This window comes from Bactrocera dorsalis, chromosome 1 (genome assembly GCF_023373825.1).
Source record: "Bactrocera dorsalis isolate Fly_Bdor chromosome 1, ASM2337382v1, whole genome shotgun sequence".
In the NCBI taxonomy this organism is placed as follows: Eukaryota; Metazoa; Arthropoda; class Insecta; order Diptera; family Tephritidae; genus Bactrocera; species Bactrocera dorsalis.
Genome location: NC_064303.1, coordinates 21558999 through 21571906, shown reverse-complemented (window position 1 = coordinate 21571906; position 12908 = coordinate 21558999).

The window sequence follows — 12908 nt, the reverse complement described above, 5'->3', positions numbered from 1 at the left end:
AGGTTCAGATAAGTTATCATCGAGGTTATCCAACGGTAAGCCAAGAAAAGTTCTGTTTCGACAAGGTCGGACCATTGGAAGAGGAGCATCAGATGTATAGGGTTAGCTGGGCATGCAAAGAAGTGGTTAGTATCATGCGGAGACTAGTTGCAAGCTGGATATTTCATAAGTGAGGGTCGATTCTGAATAAGTAGGAGTTTAAACCCCTACATTATCCAGAACAAGACTGCGCAAGGGTCACTCTCGATTCTCGCGACAACTTGTGCTGTCCGTCTGCAATAGGTGGTGATTTGACTCCAAGTACGCCATTCACTGAGTCTGAGTCGGTGAAGGTGTTTATGGCTCCACCGTGAACGGCAGTCAGTGTATGTCTAAAGTTTGTCTCGTCTGAAGTCTGGTCAGCGTATTGTTTTATGTCGTCGACGTAAGTAAGGAAGGACCTCTTGAAGCTGCTAGAAGGCAGTTATGGTATAAGCAGATTACCGCAGTGATTATTTCTACGAAAGCAAGCCAGCAAAAACTGCTTGCAGGGGAGTTCACTATGCTTCTAAACTGTGAGCATGCGGGCCTCACTGTGCAGATGTTGAATGGATGACATCAAGAAGCATGTGTTGTGGTCCGGAGTGCAGTCTTCTGACATGCCTGTAGCTTCCTCATCTACGTTTCAATGTATCCTGAGGAAGAGTTTAGAACCGGCCGGTCAATTGCCAACAACGATAATTTGTCTCTTCCCCATCTGCTGCCGGCTAGCGATCTATATGAAATATAATACTTCGAGCACTCTTACCCACTAAAATACGAATTTAGGAAAAATTCTAGCACTACAGAATCTTTTATCTCGAAAAAAGTTCGAAGGAAGCACTACACTTTTAACCTAAACTTTTTAAGCTACATAAGAAGATTACGTGTAGTAAGAGATGATTTTACTACAACCTTATATGTTTCAATTCTAAATTTTAAATTTGTTTAAGTAAAGTTTGCTGTTTTGAGAGCCATGTATTACAACTGTTATGAAAGTACATACTAGTATAGTATATAATTTTTGCAAATGGTTCAATCAGTCTGACAACTTTTCGTTAATCCAAACATCCTCGGGCTTGTGTAAGCACTCGGAAGCAACGTTATTGAAAATAAACAAATTACGATGACGTCACTTTAGGATTTACTCTTTACGTGTATTGTTTACCAAGAGTGATAAGCTTGTGAGTGGTTAAGCTTTCAAGCAAGCGTTTTGCTTCTTAAGCTTCAACATCGAACAGTAGATTTTGTGTTGCAATATTGGTTTTGGTTTGGGACTCTTCTTCTTCTCTATTGGCGTAGACATTGTGAGTTTAAGACTCACGCAGAAAAAAAGTTAAATGAAAACTTAGCATAACCCTTTAAAGTAGAACAAACGAATAGAATATTAGAAATTGAGGAAATCGGAAAAGGCGCCTTGAATGTCTTATGATGCTGCTCAGCGCCAAGTGATTTGCTTATAACCAGTCAGATGGACGACAGGCAAGTTGAGGTGAATCACTCTGCTAGGATTCACGAATGATAACAAACAATATTTGGATTATTTTTGTACATTGAACAGTCGAAAATGCATTGGCGAACTTTCAAATAAGACGGCAACAAAAATGCAACAACTTTTATTAAGCACCTCTAAGGTTGATTAATATTAGGTCTAGCAAAAAATATGCTTTATTCTTCCAATAAATGGCTAGACTGTATTTCGTTTTGTATAAGTGTGATTGGGTTGTGTTATATGCATTAGAAATATTTTCAGACAGTTTTGTAATTGCTTGACTTAGTATTGTTTCAACACTTGACAAAAAATGGATCCCAGAAGGAAGCGATTGTCCAAAGGTAGTCTAATTTGGCCAATAGGAGGGGCTGGGGCTAACGAAAGAGCGACTGGTCCGTTGTCTCCAAGCACCTGGAAAGTCAGGGCAAACATTTTCGCGCGACGTGATGCTGTGAGTGTTGCAAGCCGAAAATGCAGCGTTCGTTATCGGTAAATCTGCGACAGATATGATCAAGCAGGCTTACCCGGATGTTGCTTTAGCAAGAAGTGGTGTGTTTCGGTAGCACCAGGTCTTTTTGGGTGACCGGGAAGAGGTCGCTGATGAAGACCGGATAAATGAGCAAATCTAAAGTGAAAATTATGCTCATTGTCTTTTTTGACATCGAAGGAATCGTCCACCATGAATTTGTTTCCTCTGAACAAACCATCAACCGTTACGTGGAAGTCCTCAAGAGTCAATCGGGTCCGACAAAACATCGCAGCCGATTGGAAGTTGCACCACGACAACGCCCCGCTCACACCGCCTTTCTTGTGAACAGCTACCTAACCAAGGCGGGCATCCCAACACTTCCGCAACCGCCCTAGAGCCCAGATGTGGCCCCTGCCAGACTTTTTTTTGTTTCTTTGTCTGAAAAGCCCGATGAATGGCAAGCATTTTGAGACGACAGAGGGGATCCAAGCAGCACTCTGAAGGCTTTACCGGAGAATGCTTTCCATGACGCCTTAAATGCTTGGAAATTGCGCTGACAGCTTTGCATCGACGCAGAAGGAGCCTATTTTGAAAGTTTTTAAAGAACTGTAAAGATTGGTTCAATACATTTCTTTTTAAGTCGACTCAGTCCTATTATTTTTCGGACAAACCTTATGTTTCGATTTTCTCTTCAATATACAATACTTGAGAGACAGGTTGAGAGGTCGGCCATAGCAAGGACTTGGACAGCTTGAATGTCAGTCCATTGTGGACTTCAGTCACAAAGTTGCTAAGGCTGCTATTGTCAGTTTCGGTTATGTCTCCTAGTTTCTCGAAGGTATGACTTCCGAGATGTTTCAATCCCGGTCTTGCATAGGCTGAACAATAGGGGAGAAAGTGCCAGATTGATTTCACCACACCTTCTTACATTCAACTTGCCTCCAATAAGATTTTTAGCCTTATTATAGGAATGCCTATTGTAGTATGTATAGTAAGAAGTCCTCCTTCTGCGGCAAGGCACTTTGTTAAGTAGAGTAGATCTTCTGTGTTGTATTCTAGACCAAAAGAATCCGATGTAAGCTGTACAAAAGTGCCTCTCTTGCTAGTTTGCCATCGGTTTTGCAATTACCAGCGATTTCACTATACTCAGACACCTAAATAAGCCAGAATGTTCTTTCTGAGTTTTTTTTTTAAGTATTGAAATTCGAAATGGATCCTTATTTAAAAACATTAACGTCGAGAGTGAGTTGATAATATATAACCAGATATTTTTGTATACCAAGGAGCTGGCCGTGGATAATAGTGAAGAGGTAATATTTAAAGTAGTTGCTAAAAAGTACATACCTCTTTTTAAACTCGGCGCTAACATATTATTCTTATCTGTGAAGTAATACTTAAAAATATTTTTCAATTACAGCTATGCATGGAAGTGTAAAGCATTTCAATTTCATATTTTAAACTACTCACTGTGTTCCGGGCAGTGTTAAATTCAAAGTTAAATGCTTAAGAGCATTGCTTGCGCAACTTTCATTCTTCAGCACAAAATATGATGCACAGCGTGATGAATGCAAGCAGGTGGAGCGTAAGTTTTGCTCAACTTTCACTGGGTACTTTAAGTACGAAGTGTTGGTAAGTTGTCCAACTAGTCTCTTGCCAGTCTTTTGAGGGCTTCTAATCGCCTCAGCTAATAGCGAAATATTTATGAAACTCACAGAGCTTCGGTGCGAAATATTTAAATTGGTATGAGTGAAGGTTACTTGCATAACTTTCGCAACTGCGTTGAAATGCATTTTAAGTTTCAAATTTTGTGCTGCTTCTTCTGCTGCTTTAAGATCTAATGATATATTTAAAAATCCTTTATATATATTTAAAAAATTTTATAATTTAGAATCAACTTATAGTCAACTATTTCACATTAGTTTTTAGTTTTGTGTTTATTGTTGTTGTAGACATATATGATGCGCAAATAAAAATAATATTATTGTTATGTATAAGTGGTTACGAAATTTCGTTGCAACCCATAAACCTTTAATGCCGCTAATTGAATGGCATAACAGCCACAACAACCGCTAGATAAACATACAGAAATATGTAGATATATGAACTGAAATGCATTTGGTTTATTTGTATGTATGTATGTATTTGATATATGATAGCTGTCTAAGTTTGCTAAATGAGTGTCTCTCATTTGGAGGGTTGTGGATTCAAAATTAGAATTTTGTTTTGGTATTGATTTTCTTGTTTGTTTAATAAATGAGCAGAAAAAAGGGGATTGGAGAGAGAAATAACTGACCTTGCACTTAAAAAAATGAAAATAACAAGTAAGGAAGGAAATTCGAAGTTCGGGTGTGACCAAATATTTTATACTCTCGCAATTTGCAAAGTGTAAAGGCAGGGAATTGGATTAGCAAAGTTCAAAGCTTTCAGGTGTTGGCAAAAATTTTTATTCAATAACTTTGCGAAAGAATGTATGGTATTTTAGGTAACTTATTAACTATACTCAGGCTATTTAAACACTTAGCTTGAATATTATGGCTTTCACAGGTCTAAAACGAAATATGTTTGTATATATAATATTGTTTTTCAAAATCTTGATCCCTGATTAATACAATGTATTTTATAAACTACTTTTGATACCCGTTTCCGTCCTTCCTCCAAGGGATAGCTAATTCTACTTGGAGGATGGAGTCATGTGTAGAAGTTCACGCAAGTGAGGAAAGTTCTCTGATCGCCATTCACTTGGGAGTGGCCAGAAACAATTCTTTTACATATGACTCAAGCAGCTCACAACTTCCGGTCTTTGACCAAGTATCCTCTGGGTAGCCTAAGAACGTCCGTTTGAAGGCGAGCTATAGTGAGAAGGCGAAATCTCAGCTCTATACGGTTGTGCGGTGGGTTTAGGACCCGCCACGTAAAAAAACTCCCCCAATGTAAAAATAACCAACATCCACGAACAAAAACCAAACTCTATAAGTCACTCATTATTCCCGTCCTGCTATATGGTGCAGAGGTATGGACGATAACAACTGATCTGATGAGTCGACCTTACGAGTTTCCGAGAGAAAGGTTCTGCGGTAGATTTATGGGCTTTTGCGCGTTGGCCACGGCCAATATCGCATCCGATGGAACGATTAGCTGTACGAGATATACGACAGCATTGACATAGTTCAGCGAACTAAAAGACAGCGGCTATGCTAGCTAGGTCATATTGTCTGAATGGACGAAAACAATCCAGCGCTGAAAGTATTCTACGCAGTACCCGCCGGGGGAAGCAGAGGAAGCGGAAGACCTCCACTCCGTTGGAAAGACCAGGTGGAGAAGGACTGGCTTCGCTTGGAATCTCCAATTGACGCCACTTTTCAAAAAAGAAAAAAGACTGGCGCGCTGTTGTTAACTCGGCTACAATCGCGGAAGTGGTTTCTACGCCAGTAAAGAAGAAGAAGGTAACGGTATGTCTGTGTGTCAAAAATGGTAGAAATTGTTTGTATTTCGATTCTCTGGTTGACGTTTTACACCTTAAAGTATTTCCTGGCATTGATTCTTGCAAGTGGCAAGAGTATAAAATGTTCGGTTGCACTCGAACTTAGCCCTTCCTTACTTGTTATGAGTTCGCGCAAACGACATATAACAATCAAGTAGTACTCCATGTTGGAAGTTTGGGCAGTCGGAGGGAATTCGAAGTGCACCACACCTAGAAATCATAAAAAACTGTCAACATAATATTTATTTTTCAGCTGCTTTTTCGGCTTCGGCTCACTTTTGCCCCGTTATTCGGGCGACTGATCGTCTGTTTTCAGATCCTAAACATAGATCCAAAACTCATCGCCAGTAATAATACGTATCATGACATCCGAGTAATCGGAAAGCATTGTTTCAAAGAAGCTAACGGGACGCAGTTTTTCGAAAAAAAAGTGAAGGAATCGTACTTTCTTAGGCCCAAATGACCTTTCAAAAGGGTTTTCACTGATCTTTTCTTTATTCCAACGATGCCACCGATTTGTATGTATAAGATCTCTGACTATTAATCGTCGATTCTCAAGCACCAATTTCATTAATTTATTATTTTATTGGCGTGTTGATCTTCAGTGGATGTTGTTGAACGTGGTTCGTCGTCCACACGTTCTCAACCCTATTTGAGTAATTTGTGTCAATCAAAAATACTTGCTTATGACAAACAATTATCACCCAAAAGCCTTTTGCAACATTCCGAATATTTTGGCACCGGAAATTTTACTCTGCACACAATATTTAATGAAACTTCGTTGTTGAGTAATTTCACTCATCATAAAAATCGAGAAATTTAGCACAACACTTCTACAAAGTTTCATGCTTATTGGCTCAGAAATCCAATGGCATATTCCTGAAGTAATTTTATTTATAATTGAGTGTCACGCAAAGATATGGTATTATTTCGCCAATTTTTTGTAGAAACTTCGGTAGCAGTTCAGATCGATCCGATCGTTTGAAATTAAAGTTAAATATAGGGATGTATGTGGTTCCAGGCCGTTTTGACTATTTAAAATTAGGCTTAGCCAAGAAGGTTGTTGGAAATGACATTACAAGTAGAGGTGTTGGAGACGGTGAGGTGGTTTTAGGTAAATTCTGTGTAGGCGATCTAGTTTTGTTAAAGTTATCGAAAGTATTGTGGATATGGTTCACAGAAATAAAGTCAAGAGTTTTTCAAATGAGATAAGACAGATGGTTTGATGCGAAGGTTAGCAGAGGACACCAGGCTACACTAATTATTAGACCTCCCATAATCATGATAATATGTACATGTGTCATAGTTCTGGCGAAGGCTTCATCATATTATGCGTAAATATCGTGGACCACCTAAAGTCGCCTAGCACCAAACAGTTTTGCCACAAAGCAACGCAACTAAGTTCCGGTGACATGGTAAGGTCTGTTGAATATTTCGAGTTCCACATCGTCTTATCTGACAGCCTAGGACTGATTTCCTAGGATAATACGCGTTGGTCACAGCGAATATCGCATTTGATGTAACGATAAGCTGTAAGAGATCGGTAATTGGGTTCGCCTTCTCCTGGCGTTATGCTTTTACTGCCATTCAGCAGGTTGGAGAAGTGTTCCCTCCACAATTTTGGTATATTCGGTTACTAGATCACCTCTTTGGGTCCGATCTTGAAACCTTATGTTAGTCATCGCATTTTTTCGTAGAATTTTCCGTCTATCCCAACATGATCGATGTGGTTGGTGGCTTTTCGATCAGAAGAAAGCCAGTTAGCTTGTCGCGACCATCGCATTTCTTGGACGGATGTGATGTCAGCTTTCGCTTTAACCAGGACATCAACCAGCTGGCTAGCAAATAAGCAGCTTCTTAGGGAAAAAAGAACGTGTGGACAACTCCAGATCGAAATCTCTGAGGGAGATGCGCCCTCAGAGAGACAGTAGACGAACAGGGTTAAATCGCTTCATGGGTGTTACAAATTAAATAATATGCTCATTGATATGAAGTAAATAAGCTTATACATGTGAATATCAAAAATCAAATGTTGCCTACAACTTCAATGCAGTAAATTTCCTAAACATTTCCTCTATTCACCTTGCACAATAAAAATTCTCCTTATAAATTTCTTTGACTAAGAGTCAAACACTAGAATGCATTAAAACTACACGTGTATAGTTTAAACAATAATCCTCAGCACAATTTGGATTGCTCAACAGTTTTGCACTCATCGCTAAAGAATTTCGCAACTCAATTCAATTTTGAACTAGGACGCTACTAGGCATTTCATCCTTTAACCTTTTGCAAACAATTTTTAATTTCATTTCATTGTGTGCGGAGACACCAACCCACACACATACATAAATACCTTGTCTGCCTCTAATATTTGTTGTTTCAGCAAATAGAAAGCAAACTTTTTCCATCTCTAGAGACATGCCGCATGATATTTGCTCACGTACACCCATCAATGCACACATGCACACCAACCGGCTCACATACACAGCCACACACGATGGCATGCCATAGTTGGCATGTTTATGCGATTCAATTCGAACTTGAAAATCTGTCGAAGATAAAATGAACGATTGTCTGCAATTCGCTGCCATTTGCAATAGCAACAAAAACAACATGCAATAAACGAGGTAAAAGATGTAACCTGCTATACGAGGTTCATTGATTGCATGATTGCGTAAATGAATTACTGCTTTGCTAAATGAAATTGCTGCAAATACTCGGAAAAGCCAGGAGTTTGGGGGGTGATAAGCCAAGCGAAAGCAGTTCAAATAGAAATTAATCTTTCTAAATGGAAATTCGTGTGTGAAATTTGAATATAAAACCATTGAGGAAGCGATGTGAAGCTCGTTTGGAACTATGGCTTGGATAGTTTTCGGTTATATTCTACTAAAAATATAAAGAGTGTAATAAATTACTCAGTAAGTGCTTTCAGAAGAGTTTACTTACGAAAGAACTAGGTATTGAAGAGCGCAGGGAAGCACTGATGAACAGCAACGGAAGTATTCTGTGCAATGTCTTGTCCTAGATTGGCCTTTGGTGAGATATAGCCACAAACAAAATATTTTTATGCATGTAGTATATTCTTTCACTTTTTTTTACACATTTAATCAACTTTGCATTTTAAGAACCTACGAAGAATTGGAATGGAAGCTTATTGTAGGCAGACAAGTTGGTTAAGCCAGAAGCCTTCCTAGACGTATCCGAGGAAGAGACGATAGCTGTCCACAATGGATGATCAAGAGAGAGACAAAAAGCGCAAAATAGATGGATATCTACAACTAAATGCATGACAATGAAACAGTTCTGGTCAAATTGCGGCAAGACGAACAAACAAAGAACTTATCACATTGGTCTGGGAAAAATATGTATAGCACTTGTTAAAAATGGGTAGGCCCTATAATAGCATTTGCCATATCTGCAAACTCGAAGGTAGCAAGGAAACGATTCTACACTTCTTTGTGAGTGCCCAGCTTTTGAAAACCATCAGTTACCAAACCTTGAAAGTCTGTCTACAAAAAGCAGCACGGAGATTAGTAGTTTCATTGAGGGAACCATATGAGTTAAACACAATAATGAAATGTTATACTCGTATGAAGATATTTTCTCTCAAGAAAACACTGTACTCTTACTTATCGTAAAACCTATTGTGGGTATTGTGAACTCTCTGAAGGGAGTTTCGATGGACTTCGGGGCTAATCTTTACGATAGAGATAATGAGTGATCAGTCAAAACTCTCACTAACTTTGAGTCTGTTGGGAGGGCTGATATAAATGTGGGCCAATTCGCCTCTGTTCATTGAGCTCATTACGGCAATCCTGAAAGCAAAAAATCATAAATGAAATCTCGTCAATCAGCCAAACCCGCCAAAGTAATGTTCTGTATTTGGTGGCATCAGAAGGGGCTTCTGAACTTCTGAAACTGGTTGATACCATTAATATAAAGCGCACGTACTAAACGACTGGACAACGACTAAAATGCAGCAGAATAAGGCTTGGCAGGAAGTGGTGTGTTTCGGTGGCACCAGGCCTTTTTGGAGGGTCGGGAAGCGGTCGCCGTTGAAAACCGTGCTGGGAGACCTGCGAATTCGACAAAACTTTGACAATGTGACTCGTGTGCGCAAAGTTTTGAAATCAGAACGGCGACTAAGTATTCGTTTAATTGCCCAGATGTTAAATTTATAAAAATCTATGGTTCGTGACATTGTGATCGGGTCTGACAAGACATCGCAGCCGATTGGAAGTTGCATAACGACAACGTTCCGTTAAAAAAAAAATAAAAATTGGCGGCATATCAAAATAATTGTTGAATTTTACCCCAAATTTTAGTATGATTTCTTAAAGTTATAAACTTTTTTCAAAATTTCACGTTATGTGTGCCCCCTAAGCTTGGTGGGCAATGCAAATTCTCTGAAGCGTTTTTTGATGGACACAGTATTTACGCGACTAATCGCCACGGCAACTATGTGTTCATTACCAAATCTGTTGAGAGGACCAATGTCGATCTCAGCCAATTCGCTCGGTTTATCGAAAATATGTCATCCAAAAGAAATCAGTTTTAGGCCAACGGGCGTTATAAGAGAAGGTTTCGGGATGTTTTAGACTTCTAGAGATTGCTATCAAGAAATAAATTGAACGACAAAAAAGTGGTAATCGCTGAAGCTGAAACCTAATTCGAAACAAAAGGCAAAACATAAAAAAATACTTTCGAAAAGTTAGAAGTGAGCTGCCTGTTAGTAAGACACGAAATTTTTTGAAAAATGGCTATTTATTTTTCTATATTTTCTACACGTCTGCATAGACCTTACAAATTGGCGATAAATTTCCCATTCGACTCAAATTTTTATCCGATGTTTGACCGTTTTATGTTTAGAAAAAAAAGAAGATTGGCGAAGCAAGTAGAGGTGGCGAAGACGTAAGCCAGCGCGTCACGGCGCATTAAGCAAAACCGAGCCCTGGTACCGTTTTGCTCTTCTCCAGAGAATCAGTATAGATGGTATATATCAAACCATGTGAATTTCAGAAAACGGCAACACTTGTCGACCTCTTGTTGGGATGCAACAGTGAATTTAAATGGCGTCGAAACATCGGAGAAACTCTTACTCTGAAGTCGTCTCACGGTTACTCTTATAGCCCGCGCAAATATGTACATCCCTCTGATAGCATTCTTTTGGCCAATTTTTAATTTTAGATATGCTCGTACCAACACGGTCTTTTGAGTATACTACTGTCTCAGTTGTCTTGCGTACTTTCTATCGGCGATCTTTATAAATGTCACAAAGAGTCCAAAAATTAATGGTATAAAAGCGACTAAAAGAAAATTCGGCAAATATTGTGCTGCCAATTATTTGTTTCCAAAATGCGAACACAATTTGGAGAACACCTAAGTAGCCTAAAACGGTACATCAAAGTTGAAGTTATATATGTACATGTGTGGCATTGCTAAGAGTTCTCTGAATTCTGGCGCGAAAAGGCAAAAATATTTAAGGAAATCAACAATAATCCGCAAGCAAGCCTAAGGCACACGGCATCTCTTGTTAAAAATTATTGCCATAAGTTAGTACATACGAGACATCCGTATTAAAGCTTAAAGAAGCACAAATTCTCCTCACGTGTAGCTAAAAAAAAAACGTTGCTCTCTGCAGTTAATACTGAGAAAAGATTTGCCTTTCTATTGTAAATGTTAACAGTGCCGCCGAGTTCTGGGATGACGCAATTTTTTGCGACGAGTCGAAGGTAATGTTTTATTATCATGATGAGCCCAACAAAGTTTGGAGGAAGCCACACACAGCTCAGCTACAGAAGAACATCAAATCATCAATAAAGTTTGGCAAGTTCTCTGAAATGATAAGAGAATGTATTTCAGCGAAAGAGGTTGGAGAGCTGTAGAACTTCACTGATCTGATGTGTAAAGAAATGAATTTGGACATTCTAAAAAGTGAATTGTCAAAGAGCGCGGTAAGATTTGTAAAAAATGGATTTGTTGATTCCCAAAACTGGAATAAACCGAAGAACAAGTCTGTACGACCAAAAACCAAATCGTTTCTGTGCAGGACCTGCACATCTGCAGCAAAATTTTTGAGACACCTGCCCGGAGTCCAGACTTAAACCCAATGAAGAATTTGTATGCTTTTTTAATGAAGCAAAAGGAGTCCACGGTGGTACCTAGCAACGAAGTGTCTCCACCAATATAAATCCTATATTCGCAGGTTTTAAGGCTTAGAGCATAATCACGAACCGTAACCACTCAAATTCAATTTAGTATTAAATAAGTTTGTATAACAAGCTGGAAGTCAAAAAGTATAGTAGACAAATGCTGCTTAAGACCCAAGCCGACTCTCAAACCATACTATATACAAGGAGCTTTCCAAAGTAAACAGAACTTAAAAAAAAAAAACAGAACAAATGGTTTTTCGGCAAAATCAATTTATTTTATTCAAAATAGTCTCCTTCTGCTTCAAGACAGCATTTTGCACTGTACAAAAGCATGTCGTTTTAACTCGTTGGACGGTGTGATCGCCGGCTTGCACCGGCAGCCTTTTGAATGGCTTCTACGTCTGCATAACGTTTTTCCTTCATGGGCAAATGCATTTTTCCGAAAAGGAAGAAGTCGCACGGTGCCATATCAGGTGAATACGGGGAGTGGTTAATGGTTAAAATGTGATTTTTGGTCAAATAATCGGTCACAAGCGTCGATCGATGAGACGGCTCATTATCGTGCACCAAACGCCAACTTTCATCTTCGCGATATTGGGACTGAACACATCGAATACGGCGCACCAAACGCTTCAAAACTCCAAGTAAGAACATCGCATTAACGTTTTGGCCGGGTGGAACAAATTCTTTGTGGACAAAACCCTTGGAATTTTGGATTCTGAGCAATTTTTGGTCGTCAGTCAATTTGTGCGGAACAAACCATGCACACACCTTTCGTAAGCCCAAATGTTCGGTCAAAATGCGATAAATCGATGTTTTGGAGATGTTCAATTCCATTTTCATGAATTTCAATGATGATTTCGGCTGATTTTTGATGAATTCACGCACAGTTTCGATGGAATTTCCGGTGATCACGGATTTTGATTGGCCCACATGTTGATCGTCATTTATGTCCTCACGACCACTTTGAAAACGTTGAAACCACTCGTGCACTCTGCTACGGGATAGACAATCATCGCCATAAACTTGTTTCATCAATTGAAACGTTTCGGTAAAAGTTTTACCAATTTAAAACAAAATTTAATGTTGGCTCTTTGTTCGAAGCTCATTTTCGCACCGATAACACAAACATACTGACACTTAAAACGCAATAACTTCACTTCCAATCTATGAAATGTCACGAAATTCTCACTGGATAATCAATGAAGAGAACAGATTCTAACGCACCAGTCGACATATAGATGGAACTTCCAGGGGGCACTAGATTCAAAAGATGCCTTGTATATAGGAGAGAGC